Source organism: Poecilia mexicana, unplaced genomic scaffold (assembly GCF_051168715.1).
Source record: "Poecilia mexicana isolate PSO_F unplaced genomic scaffold, ASM5116871v1 scaffold_22, whole genome shotgun sequence".
Lineage (NCBI taxonomy): Eukaryota > Metazoa > Chordata > Actinopteri > Cyprinodontiformes > Poeciliidae > Poecilia > Poecilia mexicana.
Genome location: NW_028263391.1, coordinates 19,611,652 through 19,638,053, shown reverse-complemented (window position 1 = coordinate 19,638,053; position 26,402 = coordinate 19,611,652). Strand labels below are relative to the sequence as shown.

General features: G+C 39.7%; 1 long non-coding RNA gene across 1 annotated transcript in view; it reads right to left on the bottom strand.

Moving 5' to 3' along the window:
• Window positions 1-26,402, bottom strand: part of LOC106932191 (uncharacterized) — a 66,619-nt gene that overhangs the window by 20,781 nt on the left and 19,436 nt on the right. The gene's annotated exons all lie outside the window — the stretch shown is intronic.

Below are 26,402 nucleotides of genomic sequence, written 5' to 3'. Positions count from 1 at the left end.
TAATTGACTTTGAATAAAGAGGCCTCCTCAAAACTGGGGTAATAATGTCAAGTTGAACCTGTAAACTTTGCATAGGGAAATTGAGCGTTCGCTGCAGATAAATCAAACAGAATAGAAATTATTGCAGCAAACCATCTGGATTGGGCAAGAGAAATTTGTCATGTACCTTTTATTTGACACAATATCTCTAGAATTTGATCAAGCTCAACATCTTTTAGTGCAAATTTAGCTTTTTTTTTTCTTCTTCTTTAGAGCAGCGTAGTGCGTGTATAAACTCACCAACCGTCTGCTGTCCAACTGATGCTGTTCATCTAATTCCCACAAGCTGATTTTAGCCCAAGATGATTTAACCACAGACCTGCATTGTTTATTTTGGTAAACAAGTCAATAATCTCCCCACACACACCCCTCTCTCTTTTTGTCACTTTACTAGATTTAGAAAATCTGTCTAATTATAAATTAGCATTCTTCAGAGAAACAACCAGGTTTCCGAATGAGGATGAAGCTTACTGAAGACTGCTAAATCTGTTGGCGTTAGCTGAATGCAGTCTTCGTGTCAGACTGTTGACCTGCCCTCTTTCTGGAGGACATTGCAATAACTCTCCCTGGAAACGTAATTTGACTATCTGCATTTCACAGTAAACATTTCACAGTAAAATAGTAATAAAAAACAGTTGTAACTGTAACTAACTAATTCAAATACTCTCTATTGAAAGTATTTTTTTTGTCCTTGATGTAGTACTCTGTGCTTAAAGTAGAAAATATATGTGTGTCTCTACCAAGTCAAGTGTGTGAATTGTAATCTGTCAGAATTAAAGATGGACTTCAGTTTTTTTTCGTCACTGTTTTAAGAACAATCAAAGACCAAAAACAGTCGGTTACCATGACCCCTGCTCCAAAGAGAACGGTAGCAAATAATAGTATCAATGACTCAACCGGGAACAGAGAAACAAGTAAACGTCGAGACACTGAGTAAGGGGTACATTCTGTGCAAAATACACAAAAAAAGTACCACAAAACAAAGTCAATTGCCCGAGGACAAGGAGCACTTCTTTATGAAATAATGGATAAATTGAGAATATAGAGTAGAGTGCTGAGTGAGAACAGTGAGTGGCCACTACGTCACTACACAATCCAAACTTTTTGCCGTTTTGAAATAAGTTCAATATTTTCATAAATGAGAGCTGAAATAATTTTTTTCTAGCCTCAAATATGTTTTTGTAATGTTTCCATGAACCGAAAATCAGGAATATGTACTTTTATCACCTGAAGGAACTCTACCTGTTTTATCCCGTCAAAAAAGCTGTAGTATCTAAGCAACGTGCTCTTTAAAAGGTTAAAACCTTTACATGACCTAAAAAAGCTTAAAAAGAGGGAAATACACTACCCCTAGAACCAAGTGAAACAGTAAAATGCAATTTAAGGAAAACACAAAATGATTTTTGTGGTAATAATTTTAAGTTGTCTATTACTTTTCTTGCTAACTCATTTGTTGGCTTTTAAATCTGCTCTCATTAACACCTTTGTTGTTTCTGTAAATCTCTGGTTTACCTTTCCTCACTGCTGCTGGTGGAAACATGTTGAATTTTCTTCAAACTATTTGCCTGACTTAAATGTGGTCCCAAAAAAACTGAACTGAAACAATTTTAGCAGGGAAGTCAAAAATATTCAGCAAGATTAACTATATTAAACTTCCTCATTGATCTGTGCTCTATAAGGGTGCAGCAGACTATTAGGGTTGCCAACTAAAATATTTTTTGGGTGAACTTCATAGATGACAAAGGTAACTGTGACAGTCAGGAATCAGATGTGATGAACTTGATCAAAGAGGCTGAGTTAGCATGTCTGCCAGCAATAAAAAAAAAAAAGAAGATATGCCCTTTTCTTGCCCTCGACTCCAGAGTCGAGGGCAGCGGGGCAAGAAATACACAGATTTCAGAAAGCAATCAACAGCCCCTCTCTGCCACCCCATCCCGAGCTGATTTGCATCTGATCCCCAGATCATGTTTTATTTATCAGTAATCACAACCAATCAGGGAAGAAATTAATCAATGAAGGCGCAAGGCAGGAGCGATATCCGCCATCTGGGGGCTGCGCTGATCCCTCCACCCCCTGGAAGGCGCACACGCTTCCACGCACACAAACAGGCATGTCCGACAAACGGATACACTTGTGTGCGTGCACGCATACACACACACACACACACACCCACCCCTACACACACACACACACGCACACACAGACAGGAAGCAGAAGACGCAAACATGATGTGAGAAAAACATGCATTCACACATGCATGGACACACAGAAGACCCAACAAAAACAAGGGCCAACATCACACACACATACACACACACACACACACACACACATATCCACTGGCTTGTCATAGGCCCATATTTAGGTGACTGATATTTTTCTCTCCCCCTACCAATGAGCTCCGAGCAAGTCCATATGGCCTGGATCAAAGGTGTTGCTGGGTGCATGCTTCTGCTTTATTGCCAGCCGCTGCTGTTAATTAGGAAACAAGATCACAGGCAGTATTAAAATCCAATTAAATTGATATGAACAGATTGCCAAGTGATGTTCGCTAATGTATAATTGAGCACCATGCAAATTTCTCTGGCTGCCTTTTGTTTTGCCGTGTCTCTGCCTCTATCTCACTGGCCCACAATGAGCAGCGAAGCTTGAAACTTTTCCTCTTTCCGTCGTCACCAGCAGCGAGATAAACAAGTTCATGTCCGCTGCTTTCATCGGAAAACTGATAGGCATCCCATCGTAAATCAACAGCACCGTGGCGTCTCCGAGCAGTAATTATGGGGTCCACTTTACATTTAGCAAGGTGTACATCACCAGGCTCCAATCAAGGGCCTTGCTTCAGCAGAGTTCCCTTCTGCAGGTGAGCTGAACTGTGACTTTCAGTCATCCTTTACCAAGGCCATGGATAAAAGTCAATAAAGATTTTCAGGGAGTGTGGATAAGTCTAAAAGTTAACACATCTTTGTTGTCTTGTTATTAAGTAATGATAGGATGTTAGCAGGTGAAAGACAAACCAATCAGTTCCTCGTAGGCAGTAATGAGGTTGTAGCTCCACTCGGATGTGGTGAAGGAGGAGCTAAAATAAAAAGGAAGACTCTTGTTTTACTGGAGCATTTATGTTCAAAGCCTTTCACATCGTCGTCAGATGATTCAAAATGTGCTTTTTTCAAGCAGCTGCAATGAGTGTCATGTTATGAAGGACTTATGTGTACATATTTATACTCTCCCCTGTGTATATTCTGCCCTGGTTTGGTCTTTTTTTTTTGTTAGTACTTTTGTCAAGTTGTCTTCTGTTTCTGTCTGTGGTTGGATTTTGTTGTCTACTTTGCCGTTTCATAAGTTGGACTTCAAAAACTTTTACTATATACACTTTTATTTAGTAATTGTCTCTTGCTAATCTAAATGACAGAATCTAGTTCTTCTAAATACAAAATTATAGAGTGTGACCTGAGCTCAATTTTTAGTCTCTGGAATTATTTTGTTTGGCAAACGGCCCAAATTTAAGAATAGTGCAATTTTTTTTTTTACAAGATTTTGACAAGTTTAAAAAAAAAATAAATAAATATTAGGCAAGGTTTTTCACTTTCATTCAAAGCTAATTTCCTGTTTACAATGATTTTAAACAAAACGTGATTTTACAGACCCTGGCACACTCACTCTATAAAAGTGGCCATATAAAAAAAGCGGTTTTAATAGAGTACACCAAAATTTAGGAAAGTTGTATGGTTTTCATTTTGTCCTTATGATTTATTTGCTCTTTTCTTGGCAAATGTTGTATTAAATGTGTGAAAATCTTGTTTAAGATGATATAGATAAGCAATAAATGTAAAATCTTACTTGTAGCAAACTAACACTAGGATTTAGTTATAAGTAAACAGATTTCAGTTTTTTCTTTTAGAGTTCATCAATTGCATGCAAATAAACGTTTCTTGTAATCTGGTGTCTTATTTCACATGGTGTGTTTTACCATAGAAACTCAACATAAGATGCACAATGTCTTTTTTTTAATTCCCTCTTTGAAAAAAAATGCAATAACTATACAGTTTTACAGTTAGAAGTCAGCTATCTGGTTTGGGTCAGAAAATGATCATACTTTAGGCTCAAATATTCTGCAATCAGTTGTTGCAGGTTACATTTTTTTCCCCCAAAAGCTCATCATTAAAAAAAAAAAATATATATATATATATATATATATAAAAAAAAAAAAATTCCCCTCTCACCCTCCGTGGGTGGTCTCTTTCATCCTCTGAGCTCGGGTCCTCTACCAGAGGCCTGGGAGCTTGAGGGTTCTGCGCAGTATCTTGGCTGTGCCTAGAACTGCACATTTCTGGACTGAGATGTCTGATGTTGTTCCTGGGATCTGTTTGAGCCACTGCTCCAGTTTGGGGGTGACTGCCCCGAGGGCCCCTATGACCACAGGCACCACTGTGGTCTTCACCTTCCAGGCCTTCTCCAGTTCCTCTCTGAGGCCCTGGTATTTCTCCAGTTTCTCATGCTCCTTTTTCCTGATGTTGTGGTCACTTGGTATTGCTACATCCACCACAACGGCTTTCCTCTGTTCTTTATCCACCACCACAATGTCCGGTTGGTTCGCCATTACCATCTTGTCTGTTTGGATCTGGAAGTCCCACAGGATCTTAGCTCGGTCATTCTCCACCACCTTTGGGGGTGTTCCCCACTTTGACCTCGGGGCTTCCAGTCCATATTCGGCACAGATGTTCCTGTATACTATGCCCGCCACTTGGTTATGTCGTTCCATGTATGCTTTCCCTGCCAGCATCTTGCACCCTGCTGTTATGTTATATATATATATATATATATATATATATATATATATATATATATATATATATATATATATTTGGTTGATGTGACTGAGCTACCGAGTTTAGCAATAAAGAAATATGAATCTAAAATATTTGTTAAATTGGAAGTAATTTCATTTATACAGGTAATGTGGGAGCCAGTAGAGCTGGCAGAGAAGCAGGAGAATTGCACCTGGCAGAAGCTCCCAAAGTGCTCGAAAGAAAGTGAATTCCTCAGTCAATGTCTAACTTTAACACTGATCTCATCAGCCTCCTGTAACATGGCAGGGCAGCCAGGTTATGAAATTGGACACATTAGGGATTAAGGATTAAAAAGTCGATTATAAGGTCCCCCGACCCAGGATTTGCTATGTGACATATCCAACACATGAAGATGTGACTGGTCAGACTGGTTAAGAAGAGATGGATTTTCTCTCTGAGCTTTAATCCGGTCCATCGTTGGGCTGAAAGGTTTCAACAATGGGACTTAGTACAAGGGGAATTATGAGTGGCTCCAATGACGATCAGGTTGTCCGACAGTGCAGCAGAGTAAAGCTGTCTTTTTCCTCATCTCCCGTTTTATTCAGACACTTTTGATAAGTAGTTTCTTTGATTATGTTCCATTTCCTTTCAGAGAACAATAGACAAGGCCAGTGTTTGGATTGTCAGAGACTAGTGTGTTTTTATTAAGACTTCCTGGAGCGCATTATGAAGCCTCATGTGTGGAATTGGTTAGATTTTTTTTTTAAATCTATGGGTCGCAAAAACTTTATTCATTACAGATTTTTAATTTTCAACTCTTGGTTGGACATGGGCAGAGTTGCATGAAATATTCAGTTTAAAATGGTAAGAAGTGATATTTGCTCATATAGAACTTTATCTGTAATACTTAGATTTTGGCATTGTTTTACTATGTTTTTGAATGTGAAATACAGCAACGTATTGTTAGCAATGGTTACCACATGTCACTTTAAGAAATCATTGCAATAGGCCCTCTTGAGGATTCTTTTTTTATCTGTTTGACTATGTTAGACTTTGAGGGCTACTTTGATTGGATTTCAGAGGTTTTGCAGAAAAGTCACGCTGGAACTTGATTTGCCAAGGTCTGATGGGTTTTTAAAGGGGTTTTGAAAGGATGTCATGAACCACTTTTACAGCACTGCAAATAATGGGGGGAGATGGGTAAAGGGCCAATGTTTCATTGGCTTTTAGATGGTTCCAGTAGTCCCAAATGAAGGATGCTACAGTCACATGGGCCTTCTGGGAGCTCCACTATATTCCATTCATTAGGAGTTGGCGCACACATCCCCAAACATGTCTATCTGTTCTGGATGAGTCCGTTTAACGGTCCCAAACCTGTTCTGGAAAAGCAAACTGAATGATCACAGAGTCAGGGAGGTCTGCCTTCCCCATTCCAAGCCATGTCAATTACAACATTATCAGTGGTTAAATACTTCTCAGCTGAATGAGCCTAATCACATATATTGTTGGCATATCATTTCACACCAAAAACAAGAAGCAGAAAGGCTTGGATGTAAACTGAAAAACAACAATTTCTCTGTCAGATGCCACATTGCCAGAGTCTCGGCTGTTGGCCAAGTCCAAACCTACAGAGAATGTCTGGATGTCTTTAAGTCAGGCCAGCCATGGAATGGTGGAAAAAAAGACAGCGATGAACAGAGAAGAGTGGTGGATGAGAAGTGGGTGCAGCTGGTGCCCTTTGTCGCTCTTGAGTAGTGGATGGTCCTTGGAGCTTCAGATCCACTGGGAGGGCAGAGAAAGCCCCAGTAATGACATGCTAATGTGACTGTCAAGAAAGAATACTGGGGAGATCGGAAATTGCGCCAATTCTCCACTGTAAATGGGCAACATTGCAAAAAGGAGGGGAAATACTCCCACTCCCTTTTCCGTGAAACATGATAAAAGCCTTGATAAAAGCTCAATAAAAAGAGATTTGGGGATGTGAAGAAAGCACATAAAAGTGGTGAAGTGGGATGCAGGTGGAAGAGGATGGATAAAGGTGTAATTTTGGTTAGAAAGATTGTTGGAGGCCTGCTGGGAAATCTGCATGCCGAGCTGACAGTTTTTTTGGCTTTGCAAACAAATTGTGATTACTACCTGTTTGAAACTGTGAAAAACATTGAACAATAATCTCCCAAGGATAGGTTCTGAAATTCATGTGGATATTTAACCAGGATGCTGCAACAGAAGGAACAAGATAAAAAAACAAAAAACAAAACATTTGGCACTGACTTTGGGCTTAAACATCAATCCCAAACATGAAGGATTCATGTTTAAAAAGGTCAAAGTCCGACTTAATCGGATGCACTGCAAATATAAACCAATGATTTTATCATATTCACGTGAAACAGCAACATGATCAGGAATCAAAAGAGCTGCATCCAAGCTGTTAGAAAATAAACATAATTCAGATTTTCCTACTTGCTCATTAAAGAATCTACCAGGATTCTAATTCCTACATGCTGTCTAACAAGCAAACACACACGACCCAACTTCTAATTCAGCCGCTGATAATTCATTCACAAATAGATCTGCATTCAATTCACACTGTAAAAGCTGTTTGTCTTTTTAAATATCACAACACTGCTTTGTAAGAAATAAATTACCAGTGTTTGTAGTTGCTTTAAAATGATTTTGTGTTTAATTAAAAGTTCCCTAAATTTCCCCAAGACAGTCACCACCTCCCTCTCCTCTGCTTTGCCGAGTCTTTGTAATGAATAATTATGCTATTACCTCTATTAATACTTCATGGTACTAATTTTTCCAGATACAGAATGGTTCAATTAAAAAAAAAAAAAATACAGTGAAGATTTTAATAAAAAAATAATTAATAAAAAGCATTGGGGTTCACCCAAAACTCCAGTGTGGGAGTAAATGATCAACTTGTGTAGTTTACACCGACCAGTCATTCCCCAAAGGCCATTTGTGAAAAGGTCTTTAGGGAAGTGTTATTTTTATCTACCGTCAAACATCACATGTAGTCTCGTCTTTTCAGAAAACGCTTCTTGTGCTATTCTCTCCCAATTCAATATGCCTTTTCTGCATTTTTGTTTGCTGTAAGTAGTGTTATTTTCTGAAGCTTGTGTTGAAAAGTAAGATATCAGAGGGCTACACCGAAGCGGACAAACAATTATTTCAAACCAACGCACCTCCTCTGGTTAAAGCAACAACGGTAACACATCTGAGGTATATTTGCAAGTAAAAAGGAACTAAGAATAAGAATTAACATCATCCCATGGAAATATGTTGGCTCCATCTCTAATCATGTGTAATTTAAGATCTTTTGGTTCTGATTCTGATTTATTTCATATGTTTTGTTTGTGTTGGCACTTTACAAAGGGACGCTCGTTTAAGTTGCATTTCAGCTGATGTGTACCACTGATGTGCACCAGTTGGGAGTAAAATAGAGGAAAATATGTTTTAAGCTCGCATCATCTTTATCTTCAGAGAACTTATAAAGCAGAATATTAAATGAAAGCTTTCAAACTTGCTCTCATCTTTGTCATAAAAGCAAAAATATTATTTCCGCTTCTGTGTAATTCTTTGCCTAATTTCCCTTCTTCGCTGCTGTTGACCTGCAGCTCAGAAACACTTCCATCCGACACAGTGAATTCGGTTATAATCATGTGTGTCTTTTCTCAGCATAAGACCCTTAAAAGGTTCCAGCTCGGATAAAAGAACAGAGAGAGATGTTGGGGTAGCAAATATAGAAAGGTGTTAGGGTGCCTGTGTGTGTCCTAAATATGGCAGATGAGTGTAAGGTGTGGGCGTCTATGAGCACCTAATTGGCCCAGATATCACAGAATGAAATATTCATGGAGGCTCGGCGTCTTGTGAAAAAGGGAATCTGGTGTGTAATGATGGAGTTGGACTGTTTTATCTGCCGTGCACCCCACTGACACACTTACAGCTCGCCACACGACACCACCCACACGCAGGCACACAGCTATGTTAAGCATCCACATAAACCTGTGATCTGGGTTGTATACAAACCATGAGTACACTTCATATAGCAAGTAAACAAACCCTCTTTGGGATGAATCTAAGCAAAGAGGAATGATGTTTTAATGAGCTTAAACTGGATTTATTTAATGTTTATTGTTGGACGTGTTCAAACATAAGGCCCATCAATATGGAGCTCACTGAAGTGCTAAATGTAGTATTGGGTTACAGCCACTTGATGCGTTTTGTTATGTAGTTAAACCTCCCTTTTTTTTTTTTTTCCCAAAAGTGAAAACCTGAGTCATAACTTAGACTTCCATCCAAATTTGACTGAACTAAAACTGTTTGAATATATCTAAGCACCAATAGGATTTTTTAAAAAAAGGTGCTAATCCACTGGAATGGGATTGGACAGATTAAAAAATACTTCCGAGTTGGGAATGAATGGAGGAAGTTAACTAACCTCAGGCTTTTTTTTTAACAAGAGGGATTTTGTACAGTTAGAAAATTATATTGGATTGGTAGGACTCTGTCAGTCAGTCAGTTTGATTTAGTTTATTGACATAGTGCCAATTCACAGCAAACATTATCTGAAGACACTTTTATATGCGGAAATAATTGCTTCAATCCAAAGATAAAGACAAATTTTATTCAGTGAAATACATTCCAACTATAATACCATGCAGTCAAGTCACGTTACTACACCAATGGTTAAAGAAGGTACCTATAAAAAGGAAGCTCTGCCATTTGTATTGTCAACTAGCAATCCCTTACACTGAGCATGCATGTGGCAACAGCAGTGTGAGCGGCCATCTGCCACAACCAAGAAAGAGTTTGAGAAGACAGAGCTAACACAAAAAACACAGAAGCACTGGTCTGAAAAAAAGTGAAGGTGACCGTAGCTCGCTCTGTGGTTTTAGCTTGGAGAGAAACAGCCAAGTGAACAGGCTAAGAGCCTGTAGATGTTTGCGCGTGTTAGCCGTAGATTTTATTTTGATCAGTGTTCTAATCCTGACCAATGGTCATGAACTGTGGGTAGAAACTAAATTCAAGGGACTGCTAGAAGTGACTTCCAACTCCCAGCAGGTAAATTTATGCTTCAAAAACAATCTGATGGGATGCTGGGAAGGACTGTTCTGCTCTGTGCAACTTGTGCAAAAAGATCACGGAAGCTATTCAAGCCTAAAATGCCATTTCAATGCAAAACAATTTGCAGCAACACACGTCCACAAAGCTAATCTACATTTCTGAAAATCTAGCTTTATTTCTTTTCTATCTTTTCATCTTAAAGTTCAGATTTGGGCCAGGATAGACTATGACTATTCTGCTAAGTTGCAGCTGCACAAAGGTTTGTTTTAAATCTGAACCCAACCCCTGCACTGACAATTTAGAAGTCAAGTTTTTCTAAAAAGGCATGAATTAAAAAACAAGCTCTTTGAAGAATAATTGATGAACATGCTGAAAACCTTCCACATTCTGTCACTGAATAGGTTGGAAAATTGCTGAACACAGCCGGACCCCTCCTTGGAAACCTCTGGAAACCACTGCAATGGGCTCACACTCTGATTTCTCATCATACACAGCCACTAAAGCTTTGGCAGTGAGCAGTTCCGAGCTTGGCACAGTTTATCTTAATGAGTGGCAGCTTTGAGTCCCTTACCACTGCTGTATGGGCGAGAGAGGTGGAGAGACGAAGACAAACCTAATTGAGCCGAGTGGATTGTGGGATTGGCACGCTGTGGGACTCTGCGCGGCCTTGGCTGGCCGGCCGGCTGTGGAGCACTCAGAGCCTCCCTGAAGTGGTGCCCAGCACAGACAGTAAGAGAAATGAAAAAAGAAAAAAAAAAAAAAAAAACTAACCACAGCGGGGGGCTTTGGCCTTTGTGTGGACAATTAATTAAAATCCATTTGTTTCTTTGATTCATACATTCTGTTTTCATCGTAAATGCTGACCGCAGAGAGACGAGATTGCGGCCAAACTGGAAACGTCCCATCCAAACCGCAGCCAGCTGACAGCTTTCAGGGAGCTGCTGCTGAATATAAAAGAGAGAGAACAAGCGGCTGCTCTGAATTAAAAAGGACAAAGACAACTGCTGGGCTCCATTGGTCCTCTGCAAGAGAATCAGATCAAATCTGATCAAATTTTACCTTTGATTTTAAGATTCAATTAAGTAACAAAAAAATTTGGAAAACTGACTCTTGCTGCAAATTGCACTTTAACATCACACTACCTGACTGCACTGTATGGAAATTATATAAGCTGCACTAAGCTATAGGTAATGTCATCACATGTCTTGGCTCATGGTTTGTGGTGCGGTCCTGATCGACCTGCCTGCTCCCTCTTAAACTCATCTGTTGGAACCAAAAGTGATCAGCTGTATGGGTATGGGCAGCACATTACTTCTCTCTGTCTCAACTTGTATACCAATTGCCACTTTGAGCAAAGTTGCACAAAGGATTGCTTTTGAAAACCTAAGTAGTAGATGTATCAATCGTTGAATATGAGTTCTTGGTTGGTCACATCAACATTTTCCAGTAATATGCTTAAAATGCCATGAATAATGAAAAAAAAATGTGCAAATTCCAGCTGTGTATTTGCCATTCTTTATTGATTAGAATCAATAATGAAAATGCCGAAGTGTACTTCATGCTCCTGTATGGAGCATGAAGTAACCCAGCAATGGCCTTCAATAATAGTTATCTGGGCGTTCTGGTGCCCTTTAAAGATTGTCTATTGACTTGGACTTTGGATGCTTTTTCAGTGAATTTCAGTTCTTTTACACATTCAGACTTTTTGTTGTCCGTCTTTGACCTAAATGGTATCGGTTTCCTTCTGGTCTTTCTCAGACATTAACTTTAAGTTTTACTGGTCAGATTGTAAAGCTTTCCTACTAAGTTAACTTGTATAAACTTTATCCTGAATTTCATATTTTGAAACATTTAAAATCAAATTGTCCTTAGTCTTATGAAAAAATCATTTTCTTAGCCAAGGATCAATGTTTGCTCTCTCACGGTTTTTGTAAAGTGACCTGCTTTGGCTCAGGAGGAGCAGCAACATTTCTGCTTCTTATGCAGACGGAGGAAACCTCAGAGGGAGGAAGGATGAAGGCTTTTCCTCCTCCTCCACCTCCCTTCAGCTCTGAGGATGAGACAGTGAGAACAGCTTCAAGGTGGACTTGCAGGATACACACACACACACACACACACACACACACACACACCCCACACACACACACACACTCATAGTATGTCTTTCTATCTTCACAAGGACTTTCCATTGACTTCCATTCATTTTTCATTCATTTCTCTAGCCTAACCCTGACCCCACACCTAACCATTACCAGTACTTGTCTAACACTTAACCTTACCTAAACTCAATTCACACATTGGTTATAAACCTAACTCATAATTCAAAATCAACACTTCTTCTGTTTCTGAATCAAACTATGTTCTTAGGGCCCCATGAGGAGCAGTCGGTCCGCACAATGTAGTATGTGTTAGGAAAATGGTCCTTACAATGCATCAAATACAAGACCACACACACACACACACACACACACCCACACGCACGCGCACACGCACGCACACACAGATCCATGACTGTGATCCCATAGGGACTGAGAGTAACACCATTGGAAGGTGGATAAAGCAGTACCCTGACGCTGGGATTTGAATAATTCTGCATCGTAGACACAAGCTGCATAACAAGAGAAAATGGAAAAGGTAAAAGAAATTAGAAAATAAAGAGGATGAGAAAATGAAGCTTTTGTTTCTGTGGCCTTACCTTTTGTCAGAGATCAAAGCTGACGATTATCAATGAGTGCCCCCAAATTAGATTTATTCTTTTTTTTTATTTAATGTTATTTTATTTGATCCTAAACTTCAATTAATAATCTCCTAAACTGAGCAGCTTGTTCAGCATTTCTATATCCTGTCTCATATTTATAATTCGCATGATCAGCGCCCCCATCTGTTCTTCACTTGCATTAAAACCTCTTCACCGGCGGTCTGAAATATATAATGCGCTATCTGAAGCACAGAAACATAAAACATGTATTGTCGCAGTTCCTTAAATGTGGATATTAAAATGCGAGTTCATTACCACTCAATTTCAGCGTTGGTGGAAATCACAAACGGCCGTCTTGTATTGAAAATGACGAACAAAGGATAATCACGTTTTGCAAACTGAAAATATTACCACCTATTAAACAGTAATCTCATCAAGCGCTGATATGTCGAAGATTACAAAAGCCCAAAGAAAGGTCTCCAATGACTGTAATTAAGGCCAACCCATCCAGTTGCAAATAAAGGCTATAAACCCATTATTATGTGGAGAATTAGAGGGAATTCTCTTTTCAGAAATGACTCAAGAATGGAAGTATGATTACCCTTTTCTCTCTTTTACTTGGTCTTTCTTTAATCGCAGCAGAGGGCTAATCTTTGTGCAGCCTCAGACAGAACAGCAACAGCGCCCCGGAGAAATATGTTGGAATAAATGGACGGGGGGATTGTGTGTGTGTGTGTGTGCATGAGAAAGCAAGGCAACCCCCCCCCCCCCAAAAAAAATGCCATTTCCTGTTCAACACTCCCTTCTAATAAGAAAGTGAGGAATCTGATGGAGTTTCTTTAATCACAAAGGGATGGATTTGGTGTCTTCTGTGTGCTAATTTATTCATTCAAAAAGTCATAATATCTCAGCAGCAGGCAACGGATCACATAACACGCACCGGGTTTTCTCTCCTCCGTCATTTTCTTTAACTGAAAACCAAAGAAAAAAAAATGGAGCTCTTCTCAAAAGTCAGAAGCAAAGTCTTTATTTTGCAATACCATGGAAAAAATGTTGTATCAAGTATTTCATAGACAAAATTTTGTAAGTCTACTTTGACTTTTCACATGGCAGGCAGTGGATCATGATGCAACGCACAGCAAATAAAATCTTTCCAATCCTTTTTACAACATTTAAACGTTATAGTGTGACTTTTTGGTAGTAATATATCATAATTTAGAAACGGTAAATAAAATTAATTACAATGGGATTGTGATGGGAGAAAAAGCCACCTCTGTTCAAAGCTCCATTGCTCATCAATAATTTACAGTGACAACACCCTTTAAAGTTTCTTTATGTAAATATGTCAAGTGTGCTAAAATGAAAAAGCAGCGTTTCCCCTACTTTCAACACTTACTGTGGCAACATTTTCACAAATAGGCTGGACAGGACTACTATAATCATCTCCTTTATTAAGAAGCAAATAAAAAAAATTACAATTAGTGAAGATATTACCTCTTATTTGTCTGTATAAGCATTTTTGAGGCATTTTTCTCTCTTGAAACTCATAATACAGAGTTGAAATACAACACTGACGTATTTTAAGTATGAACAGGCGCTTCTTCCTCAGTTAGGTGCATTTTCTCTGTCAGCCACCCCAGTTAATCACTAAAGTCAAATTTCCGACTATAGATCAGGTTGATGGGCTCAGTTATTTTTTTTTTTTTTTGGAAGGGTCAAAGACTTATTCATTAAAGAAATGTCAGCATTTTGCATGGTGAGCTACCATGCACATTGTATCCCCAAATTTCTCTTAAGTTGAAATCTGCCCGATTTCACCTTAACCAGGTTTCTGGTAGCTCTTTAACTCAATCACTCGCAAGTTCTAACAAAAGAAGAGTTGCATTTGTATTTGACTTGGTGAGTGAAAGAGTGACTCAAAAAACAAAGGACTGACTTTGAAGTATGAAAATCTTCCTTCAGTGTAACTTAAGAAAACTGTTGTGAATTTCAAGTTAAAAATATGTCACAACAAACCATTTTTTTCCACAGCAGCCATTCAACAGTTAAGAGCAATTCATCTGCCACTGGTTTTATCTGACCTGAGCCGAGTGTTTTACTTGGCATGGTCTGGCGTGCCGAGCACTCTCACTCTTGGGGATTTGTGTGTGTGTGATTATGTGTGTGTGCCCTCTGCCTTGTTCACCGGCCCTTCTTACAACCTGTCTCAGAGATAAGAGGCAACGCTTTTTCATTCCAGGAAACTGTCTCTGTTCTTGTAGCTGGGACCGGTGAGGTTTCTGACTTCATCCCGTCAATACGATGGGATAAGAAGTCCGACTGAAAGTTCATTAATTCCTGAGTAACCTCTGCTGGGGTAGGATAATATCCCCTCTACTCTATTGATGTTGCTGTTCCCAGGGTGAGTGTGCTGGCAGCTTCATCCATTCAGCATACTTAGTCATGTCTGTCTTGATTTGACTTATTCTTTCAGCAACATCTGTCCAATTTTCAGGAGTGTGATTTACAGGTTGTGAAAGAAGATATTAAAAACATCTAAAGTTAAAGAAAGAAATAGATCAGAATGAAAAAAAAATACCTGTAAACATGTTTTATAGCCCAGGTCTTAATATCTGATCTTGAATAGAAGGAGTAACTTCAGAAATCTGTCCTCATATGTGAAGTTTGAGACTGTGCCACATTGGTAAATCTTCAAAATAATAAAAAATTACAGCAGCATACCCTACATTCTAAACAGTTATCATTTTTAATAGGGCAGTGTCTCTGCTTTTAAACACCTGCATTAAGAAAATGTAGCCTGTTTTTTTTTTTTTTTTTTTTTTTCGTCTGCGTCAGTCAGTTGCAGCTGCCTCTGCTCCGGCGGCCCTGTGCAGGACCTTGGCCTCTAAGGTCATGCTCCAGGAGCCGTTTCAAAAGCCTGACATGTGTTGCCTCTTGATCAGGGATAACAAAAGAACAGAGTGATGGTCTGTACTGAACATCACCCGTCATCCCAGCTCTTCACCCTGTCAGTAACACAGATCTGTGATTTTTTTTTTTTTTTTAAGTAAAAAGCCTGACACCGCCCGATCCACTATTTTGCTCACAACTGTTGACTCAATGTTTTGCAAGAAAAAACAGAAAGTGGGCAGAGATGGAATAAGAGCTGTTGCTTCAGAAGATAGGACCAACAGAAAAGAGAAAACCTTTTATTAAAGTCATTTTCTGCCAAACTCCATGGCTTATAGGGGTCTTTATGAAATCTCATGGGCACACTGGAAAACAGCTCACCTTCGAGCCCCAGTCTTTACAGATCCATAGATCTCAGGTTGGGTCTTTGAATATTTGTGATGCAGCACAGCAAAACCGCAAACAATCCACCAAAACACAAACGTAAAAACAGCTTAAAAACCATAAAGCTTCTAGAAAATAGGGACTAAGTTTTTGCTAAATATACTCGATTTAATGAAGAAATCAGCCCTTGCTTTAAATATCAGTCTCAAAGGTTTTAACATGGCAAACTTTCTGTTTGAATTGTGCTTGTTTATGGAGTAATCCTGAGCTGTTTCAGTGTGGTGATTAAAATACTGAGCTTTACTGTTTAGTCAAACACTGCTGCTGTAGATTTCAGCCAATAAGATGGAAGTCTGAAAGGAACACATGGCTAATTTTCATCACCAAATCATCACCCAACCCCACACTGGTACTGAGCTGTTGGAGGAAAAAGACCCCAACCCAGGTCTACAGGTTTGTGTTAAATGCTCACCTATATTTAGGTCAGGAACGGCGCAGATAACTTTTGCTGTCAGGGTAAATGCTTCGAGAGAAGCAAAGGGAATTCTCTACACTGTCATCCAGCTGCAAACTTTCTCCAGAGTACAACAATCAGGTAAATTCGTTCGGAGCAAAAGCACAGTAGCAAGACATAGACACCTTGAAGCCGACTGGCGTAGAGTCTTACTTTGGAGATGAGAACCTGAAAGATGCTGCCTAAAAGAAAACACCAAGGTAACGTAGATGAGCAGAGGCATTCATGTCTGCAGGAATACTGTTCAGTTTCTAATGGGCAGAGTTTCGATATAATGGTAGAAGTTTCCAAATAAAATAACTTCTTGCTCTAGTTATTCAGAAATTTAACAATTTTGTTTATTTACCAACTGCACTTTGCCTTGGTGATTATTTTGTAACATATATCTAAATTTATAACATTACTGAGAACCAATTCCGCCATGTCACCAAGTTTCAAATGTGGATTTGGAAAATAGTGCCCCATTATTATGGATAATTCCCAAACTGTGTGTGAGGAGAAGAAAACCCTATTAGAAAATATAATGGAGTTGGCAATATAAAGAATATAAAAAGGTGGTAGCCTTGTCGATTCTCTCAGAACTTCAACAATTAAAAGGGTATTCAGGCCTGATATTTTCCATAAAGCATAAATGCCTGTATTTCTAACAGCAAATATTACATTTGGTCAATTTTCTATACAATATAAAAATTTTAATACATTCTCTTTGTTGTATGTCCCACATGAATGAGTTTAGGTTTCACTGAAGTAATGGTGCATGTTTATGGGAATTCAGAGTCTGCTGCTGAGAGACTTATTCCAGGAGCTGTGCTGCTTATCCTGACCAAAAAGTTATGGAAACAATATGTATGAAAATGAGTCAGAGTGTCAAAAGTAGTTTGTACCATAAGCAGCCTGCTGCTCCCAAACTGATGAGAGGCTTATCCTGGGTTTGTGGGGCCAATAGACTGACGTTTTTCTTCCTTCTTGGGGGTATCTCTACTTTGCCATGCAGAGCCATTTAATAGTTTCTCAGTGCAGTTGGCATGACTACCGGTGCGGAACGGCAACTTAAATCTGCCATCTGAATCTCGGTGAACCTGCAATAATCATCGGACAATCTCTGTATTAACATCCGGCTTGTGTCAGTGTTGCTCGTTCCCCTGCATGCCTTAGACCAGCACGAAGAGGGTCTTTCCCTCTAACAGGAAAACGGATGGAAAATCAGGGTTCTAACGTCATTACCTACCAAAGCCTTTCTTATTCTCCCTGACCCTACTCCTGCCATTTGTCTCTTACGATATGAAAAAAAGGGAGACACAAGGCGGGATCGGGTTAGCAAAGGGCGGAAAGGGTTGTTTCAAACAATAAGAATTGGAATAACAAGGAAAGACAAGAGGCTCTGGTGGTGGCTTACTGGATCCATGTAAATCCCCGGAACATGGAGGGGAATGTTACGGGGAATGTAGCAGGCAATGTGCAAACGTAAGCCCTTTAACAGCCGCTGGTCCTGATTAAAGCAGCACATTAAGATGCCACGGGCAGCTGAAAAACATGGCCAAGCCTGGGTCCAAACTCTGGGTTATTTATTAGCTGGCGTTGCTAACAAGTATCGACTGGCCTGAATTAATGTGCTCTTTCCTCTTTTGCAGCTCTTGACGTGTTTAGTGCCACGGTTATTTGTAAAGGAGCTGGACTCTTGTGACCTCATCCCGCATCACAGCAGCATTCGTGGGTACTGTATTTGATGTCCGATGATAAGGAAACATTGCCCAAAAGAAGAAGACTATGAAGGCTGTTGCAACAAACCCACAGCATCTCTGTCCACATGCTTTTTAAATTGTCCTGCTTTGTCAGTCATCACTTATTTTGCTTTATTAAATGTTTTAAAGATATATACGTTAATCATTTTAGGGTTGCTCATCATTTCATTCATGCAGTTAAAACGTTGTCATTGTTTGATCTTGGTTTTGTCAGGATCCCTGTCCGTGTGTGTGTGTGTGTGTGTGTGTGTGTGTGTGTGTGTGTGTGTTTGCACAGGTGAATTAACAGGACATTTCGCCTGTATACACGCAACACTAACGGGACATTTTGAATTAGTGGGACAGTGCCGATGTCCTCATAATTCTTGCAACATAAAAATGATTGGAGGGGGTTTGAATGGATGTCAAAGGGTTAAATTCCAAAAATCAGGCAAAGTCCCCATAAGTCACAATTACAAGACATGTGTGTATAATGTGTGTATCGATTTGCGCCCCGGGTGGTAACTCTTGGTATTGCACTTGCTCATGAATAATTCACACATGTGTATCTTTTTAGACACGCTGATTGGCCAGCATATGCGGGTCCCTGTAATGAAGGTTTTTGTCAGGAAAATGTGTGTTAAATAACAATTCTCCTAAAAATATGCTACTTTATTGAATGCAAATCTGGCTAAATTAAAACACTGATTATTTTAGATGTACTAAATCTGTAACTGGCTGTTGAGTGATTCATTTCAACAAAGTTAATCTTTAATCTATGGTTTTATAGTATACTGAAGGATGTAAGAGGATTGATAATATTGAGTCTAAAAATTTCAGTGGCTTAATGGTATGGTATTACTGGCCATAGCATATTTTTGGATTGTAAATTAAATTTTGAATGATTAAAAGATAGTTGTTAATAAATATTGGGAGATTGAAAGTTAATTATCACATGCAAATGTAATAGCTTAGGTATAGGGACAAACTTTACCCAACTAAATCCTAACCTAGAGTAATGCAACTCACTAGATGTTGCAGATTTCACTAAAAAGAGACTTAGACTTGTAAGAGGTTATGTGAACATCCCTGGACAACACCTTTTTATCCATATATACAGTGAATCTGGAAAGTATTCACAACGCTTCAATTTTTCCATGTTTGGCTATGTTATAAAATTTTTCCAAATTGTATTAGTCCCTTTCCTCAAGATTCATAACACAAATGCCCTATTATGACACGATGTGTGAAAAATGTGTGATTTTTGCAAACTAACTAAAAACAGAATTACTAAGAAATTAAATTTACATACATAAGTATTCACAGCCTTTTTCATGAAGCTCGAAATAGAGCTATTTTCACTGATAATTGCAGAGATTAAGTTCTACAACTTAAATAGATTCCACCTGTAATAGCCAATTCTGTTGATTTGATTAGATCTGGAAAGGCACACACCTGTCTTTATAAAGTCCCAAAATGGACAATGGATATCAGTATGCAAACACCAAGCATGAAATCAAATACATTGTCTGTAGACCTCAGAGACAGCATTGTTTTGAGGCAAAAATCTGGGGAAAGATATAAAACATTCTCCTGCTTTGAAGGCCCCAATGAGCTCAGTGGCCTCCTTCATTCATAAATGGAATCAGTTTGGAACAACTAGTACTCTGTATAGAGCTAGTTGGTTGTCTAAATTGAGTAATCAGGAGAGAAGGGCCTTAGTCAGGAAGGTAACCAAGTACCCTATGGTTACTCCAATGTTCCTCTTTTGAGAGAGGAAAACCGAGAATCTGACCCCTGGCTACAGAAACTGGCTCTTGGGATGCGAAATGTCACCTCTGGTGGGGAAGAAGCCTAAGCAGGTGTGCAAGGTTGAGAGGTTCCATCTAGAAATAGTCGGTTTCACCTTGACCCATGGCTCGGGTTCTGGAACCAGTCTCCTTGAGAGGGGTTGGACACTCTTTCTCTCTGGAGTTGCCCCCAGTGACAGGCATTTGGCCAGAGTGGACATACTTTTGTTGCCCCCCATCTCGGTGCTTACACATTGAGGTTCGTCCCAGTGAGTGAGAGGGTAGCCTCCCTCTGCTTAGAAGTGGGGGGCTGGGTCCTGACGGTTTGTGCATGTGCATGTTCAGATTACCCACCCTTTTTGGAGTCCTTTGAATGTTAATGTAGAGTGCACCTCTTGAGGACTCCCTTGTTCTGCTTGGAGACTTCAATGCTCACTTGGGCAATAACAATGAGACCTGGAGGGGCACGGTAGGAAGAAATGGATCTCCTGACCTGAACCTGATAGGTGTTCTGTTGTTGGACTTCTGTTGTTGGACTTCTGCCCTGATATCCCATATCATGAAGGTCACGGAAAGACTCCTGTTGGCCCACCTGAATAAGCTGACAAGCACATATCAGGACCCCCTGCAGTTTGCTTATTGCCATGGAGTAGGAATTTATGGTGCCATCACATACCTGCTTCATCAAACCCACTGTCATCTGGACAAAGCAGGCAGCACTTTGAGGATCATGTTCTTTGATTTCTCCAGTGCATTTAACACAATTCAGCCTGATCTGCTCTGTGAGAAACTTCAGAAGACACAGATGGAGGCCTCAACAAGGACTGTGTGTCTAACCAGGTGGTCAACAACACAGGAGCTCCACAGGGCACTGTACTCTCACCATTCATTTTCACTCTGTGCACATCATGCTTTCAGGATAAGTCTGACTTCTGTCACCTATGAAAATACTCGGCTGACTGCAGTTGTGGGATGCATCAGAGATGGACAAGAGGCTGAGTACAGAGAGCTGGTGGACTGCTTTGTGGCATGGTGTGGGGACAATTATCTCATCCTGAATGAAAATAGAACAAAGGAGATTATTGTTGATTTCCGGAGAAACAGTGTTAGATCAAGCCCCATTTCCATCATGGGAGAAGAAGTGGAGGTGGTTAAGGAAAATGGAGTAACACCTTGGTGTTCAGCTAGATAACAGACTAGACTTGAAACTCAACAGTGAAACCGTCTACAAGAAAGGACAGAGTAGACAGTATTTCTTGAGGAAGCTAAAATCCTTTAAGGTTTGCAGCAAGATCCTGCATATCTTTTATAAGTCTGTTGTTGAGAGCACCGTCTCCTCTGCTGTCATCTGTTGGGAGAGCAGCATCAGACCCAGGGACTTAAAAAGCTTAACAATTTGATAAAGAAGGCTGGTTCTGTTCTGGGGACGACTGTTAAAATTCTGAAGATGATGATCCACAGAGGAATTTTGCATAAAATCAAAAAAAGTTTTAGACAATGCTCACCATCCTGTTATTTCAAATCTGAGTCTCTTCAGCCAGACGTTTCTACAGATTGGTTGTAAAGCGGACTGCTACAGGAGATCTTTCTTGGCCACAGCCATCACAATCTATTATAACTCCTTAATTAGTTACGTCAACATTTAATTTCCGTTTTGAATAAGCAAACTACTTTTGAATTTAATTGAATAAAGACCCAATGAGATCAAGATATACACCACAGGTCACTAATAGGTGGACCCTGGTCCGCATCTAGACTAAAATGATGTCTCATGTGGACCCAAAACAAAAATGACAACCTAAAATCTTGTTGAGCACTGTCTGATTTACTGGTGCAGCTTTTACAGTATAAGCCAGTGTTTCTCAACCCTGGTCCTCACCGCCCCCACTGTCCTGCATGTTTTAGGTATTTCCCTTCTGCCACACACCTGGATTGTATCTCTGGGTGATTAACAGGCTTCTGCAGTATTGGATGGTCATGCAATCATTTGAATCAGCTGTTCTGGAATAGAGACACATCTAAAACATGCAGAGCAGGGGGGCGTGAGGACTGGGGTTGAGAAACACTGGTCTAAGCAGATTTATCCATGAAGGAAAAGTCTGTAAGGACTGATCCCCTGGCTCCAAAGGGCTACTGTCCTCAAAGCTTTCCCAGCTCTGAGGTAAGTAGGTAAATCTTAAATCTTAGTAGGTAAATCTTAATTATGTTTGGCTCCACACACGTGACACGTGAGTCAGCTTTCTCTACAATGAATATTATAGAAACAAAATATTGTTCCTGGCTCACCAATGAGCACATCCACATACATGAGACTGGTTCTGACATCACTCAAGCACAGGTTAAAATTATGGCATGACAAGCAAGCACTCACTTCTGTCACTGAAAGCAAAAGAAATAAGTGATCTAAGTCTAAAAATGTTCAGTTATTAAATCTGTTCATTTTTAAATAGTTTAAGTCCAGATGGTAAACAAAAATATAAAGCTTTCTTCAATTTGTTTTTCTGAGGTTAGTCACTTGTAAACAAGTTTTCTTGTTTCACCTATGTTCTTCTTTTGACTTGACATCCTACTTTTACTCAGTGATTGAGACATACATGTTCAACTCCCTGTTTCATGACAATAAATATTGTCAAAAGGTACTCGAATAAGACTGAATTCATTTAATTTGAAAAGCAAATCAAGTCATGCAGATGCTGAAACAACTACCTAGCTAAGTTTTTTTAAGTATATATATATATATAGTTCCCTTCTCACCCTCCGCGGGTGGTCTTCTTCATCCTCTGAGCTCGGGTCCTCTACCAGAGGCCTGGGAGGTCGAGGGTTCTGCGCAGTATCTTGGCTGTGCCTAGAACTGCACATTTCTGGACTAAGATGTCTGATGTCATTCCTGGGATCTGTTTTAGCCACTGCTCCAGTTTGGGGGTGACTGCCCCGAGGGCCCTGATGACCACTGGCACCACTGTGGTCTTCACCTTCCAGGCCTTCTCCAGTTCCTCTCTGAGGCCCTGGTATTTCTCCAATTTCTCGTGCTCCTTTTTCCTGATGTTGTAGTCATTTGGTATTGCTACATCCACCACAACGGCTTTCCTCTGTTCTTTATCCACCACCACAATGTCCGGTTGGTTCGCCATTGCCATCTTGTCTGTCTGGATCTGGAAGTCCCACAGGATCTTAGCTCGGTCATTCTCCACCACTTTTGGGGTTGTTCCCCATTTTGATCTCGGGGCTTCCAGTCCATATTCTGCACAGATGTTTCTGTACACTATGCCCGCCACTTGGTTATGTCGTTCCATGTACACTTTCCCTGCCATATATATATATATATATATATATATATATATATATATATATATATATATATATATATATATATATATATATATTACTTCAGACCTTGGCATCATGAAATATTGCTAAGATATCATAAATTGAATACCCCTGATATACACAATTGCACATACTATATAACTGATCACTATGGAAATGACATCTGTAATAATTTTGGAAATCACTGTCATGAAGGTCCCAGGTAGTGGATAAATAATTATTCTATCACAAAATCTAGTGGATGATTTGTTCATCAAAGAACACCAAATTGGAGAGAGGAAAAGGGGTGGAGCCTTAATCCCTCCCCACCTGTCATTTTCCTCCCAAGACTGATGTTGCACTCTCTGCGAGGATACACAATTATACTGCACTGGAACTCAGATGGATGTGGAGAAGTATGCAGGTAAGTCTTTGTTAAAGTGCTTTGAACATAAGCAAGGTTAGCAAACTTTTACTGATATTTGCAATGTGACCAACATATATTTTCATGCAGCACTTGCTAATTAAGCTAATGAGCAAAAGCTAGCTTGTGTTGAGAACAGGTGACCACTTAGAACAAGGTTTAAACACTCCATGTGTTAAATGGAATGACCATTTAAAAACAGGAATTTGAATGTTACATTTGTGTTCAAACTGACTAGATGTCGACTAGAAACAAAAACAGCAACATGGGCTAATGGCTGCTGACTTCAGTTATGATGTTAGCATGTGCAGCTAACCTTGTCTACTGTTAAACATTTTCGTTTTATAAAGTAGTGCTTTCTAAATATTTTGTAGATGTTATTGTTGGCTAAGTTAAACAGATATGAAAATATGAAACATTAGCTGCAACTGAGGTTAAGAGAAGTGCAGCCCTATGTTAATTTTCATGATTGTGATAAGAACACAATGCAGTAAAAAAAAAACTAAAAAAAAACTGTGAGTAATGAATAAGTGCATGTATTCAGGAAGGAACATCAGACAACAAATAGTGTGAAGTTGTTCCCCATTCAGTCCCTTTTTTATTAAATCAAAGAGGAGTTTTGTTATGCTTAATTGTCAACCATGGTACTAAGGGCCCACTGTCCTGTATATTTTCCTGCAACTTTTAGATATCTGTCTTTTTCAGCATACCTGTCTCCAATATAAGCACAGTATAGCTTGTTTACATACTAGTGAGGACATTTCACCATGTATTTTAAGAATACTCCTAAGGTACCTGCTCGAGGCAGTCAAAGCAATGGTTATTCCTGTCAAGGCACAGCATTTCTAAGACTGTGTATATATAACCAGAAGAGTAATATTGTTTTCTGTCACTAGGACCTTGTTTAAAATACTTTGGCCAATTGGCTTACCTATCATTGCATTAGCTCTATATATAGTGTTACTGTATCTTGAAGTTAATATTAAATGAATCTTAATGACTCGTTTGCTGTCTTCTCCACAGGTTTCTGCCCGCTCTGAAAAAAATGTAAGAGAAGAACCAATGGGATCACTACCCTCGTCTCGTGAACCGCAGGTGAACAGCTGTCCAACTTGGAAATTTTTGTAATTTTTCTCACGTGTATTTTGGTGGACATGGGTTTTTGGGAGAGTAGACACAGTCCCAGCAATGCTTGTTCCTGTCAGGGGACAGCATTATGAGGACTGTGTGTAGATGACCCGAAGAGTAGTATTGTTGGCATTCATTGGAACATGTGTGTTTGAGAGCATAGACACAGTCCCAGCAATGCTTGTTCCTGTCAGGGGACAGCATTATGAGGACTGTGTGTAGATGACCCAAAGAGTAATATTGTTGGCATTCATTGGAACATGTGTGTTTGAGAGCATAGACACAGTACCAGCAATGCTTGTTCCTGTCAGGGGACAGCATTATGAGGACTGTGTGTAGATGACCCGAAGAGTAATAATGTTGGCAATCACTGGGACCTTGCTTAAAATACAATTGCCAAACAATTTGCCTAGCTTTACCGTAGCTCTTTATAGAGTGTTACTCTATGGTGTTCTACGTTGAAGTTCATTTTAAATGAATCTTAATGACTCGTTTGTTGTCTTCTCCACAGGTTTCTGCTCACTCTGACAAAACTGTAGGTGATGAAATGATGGGATCACTATCCTTGTTTCCTGAAACCCAGGTGAACAGCTTTCTGTCTTGGAAATCTTTCTAATTTTTCTGATAGGTATTTTAGTGGACATGGGTTTTTGGGAGAGTAGACACAGTCCCAGCAATGCTTGTTTGTGTCAGGGGACAGCATTATGAGGACTGTGTGTAGAAGACCCAAAGAGTAATATTGTTGGGAATCATTGGGTCATGGGTGTTTGAGAGCATAGACACAGTCCCAGCAATGCCTGTTCCTGTCAGGGGACAGCATTATGAGGACTGTGTGTAGATGACCCAAAGAGTAATATTGTTGGCAATCACTGGGTCATGGGTGTTTGAGAGCATAGACACAGTCCCAGCAATGCTTGTTCCTGTCAGGGGACAGCATTATGAGGACTGTGTGTAGATGACCCGAAGAGTAATATTGTTGGCGATCACTAGGACTTTGCTTAAAATACTATTGCCAAACAATTTGTCTAGCTTTACCATAGCTCTTTATACTGTTATACTCTATGGTGTTCTACCTTGAAGTACATTTTAAATGAATCTTAATGACTCGTTTGTTGTCTTCTCCACAGGTTTCTGCTCACTCTGACAAAACCGTAGGTGATGAACTGCTGGGATCACTATCTCCGTTTCCTGAAACGCAGGTGAACAGTTTTCTGTCTTGGAAATTTTTCAAATTTTTCTGACAGGTATTTTAGTGGACATGGGTTTTTGGGAGAGTAGACACAGTCCCAGCAATGCTTGTTCCTGTCAGGGGACAGCGTTATGAGGACTGTGTGTAGATGACCCGAAGAGTAATATTGTTGGCAATCACTACGACCTTGCTTAAAAGACTATTGCCAAACAATTTGCATAGCTTTACCGTAGCTCTTTATAGAGTGTTACTCTATGGTGTTCTACGTTGAAGTTAATTTTAAACAAATCTTAATGACTCGTTTGTTGTCTTCTCCACAGGTTTCTGCTCACTCTGACAAAACCGTAGGTGATGAACTGCTGGGATCACTATCCCCGTTTCCTGAAATGCAGGTGAACAGTTTTCTGTCTTGGAAATCTTTCAAATTTTTCTGACAGGTATTTTAGTGGACATGGGTTTTTGG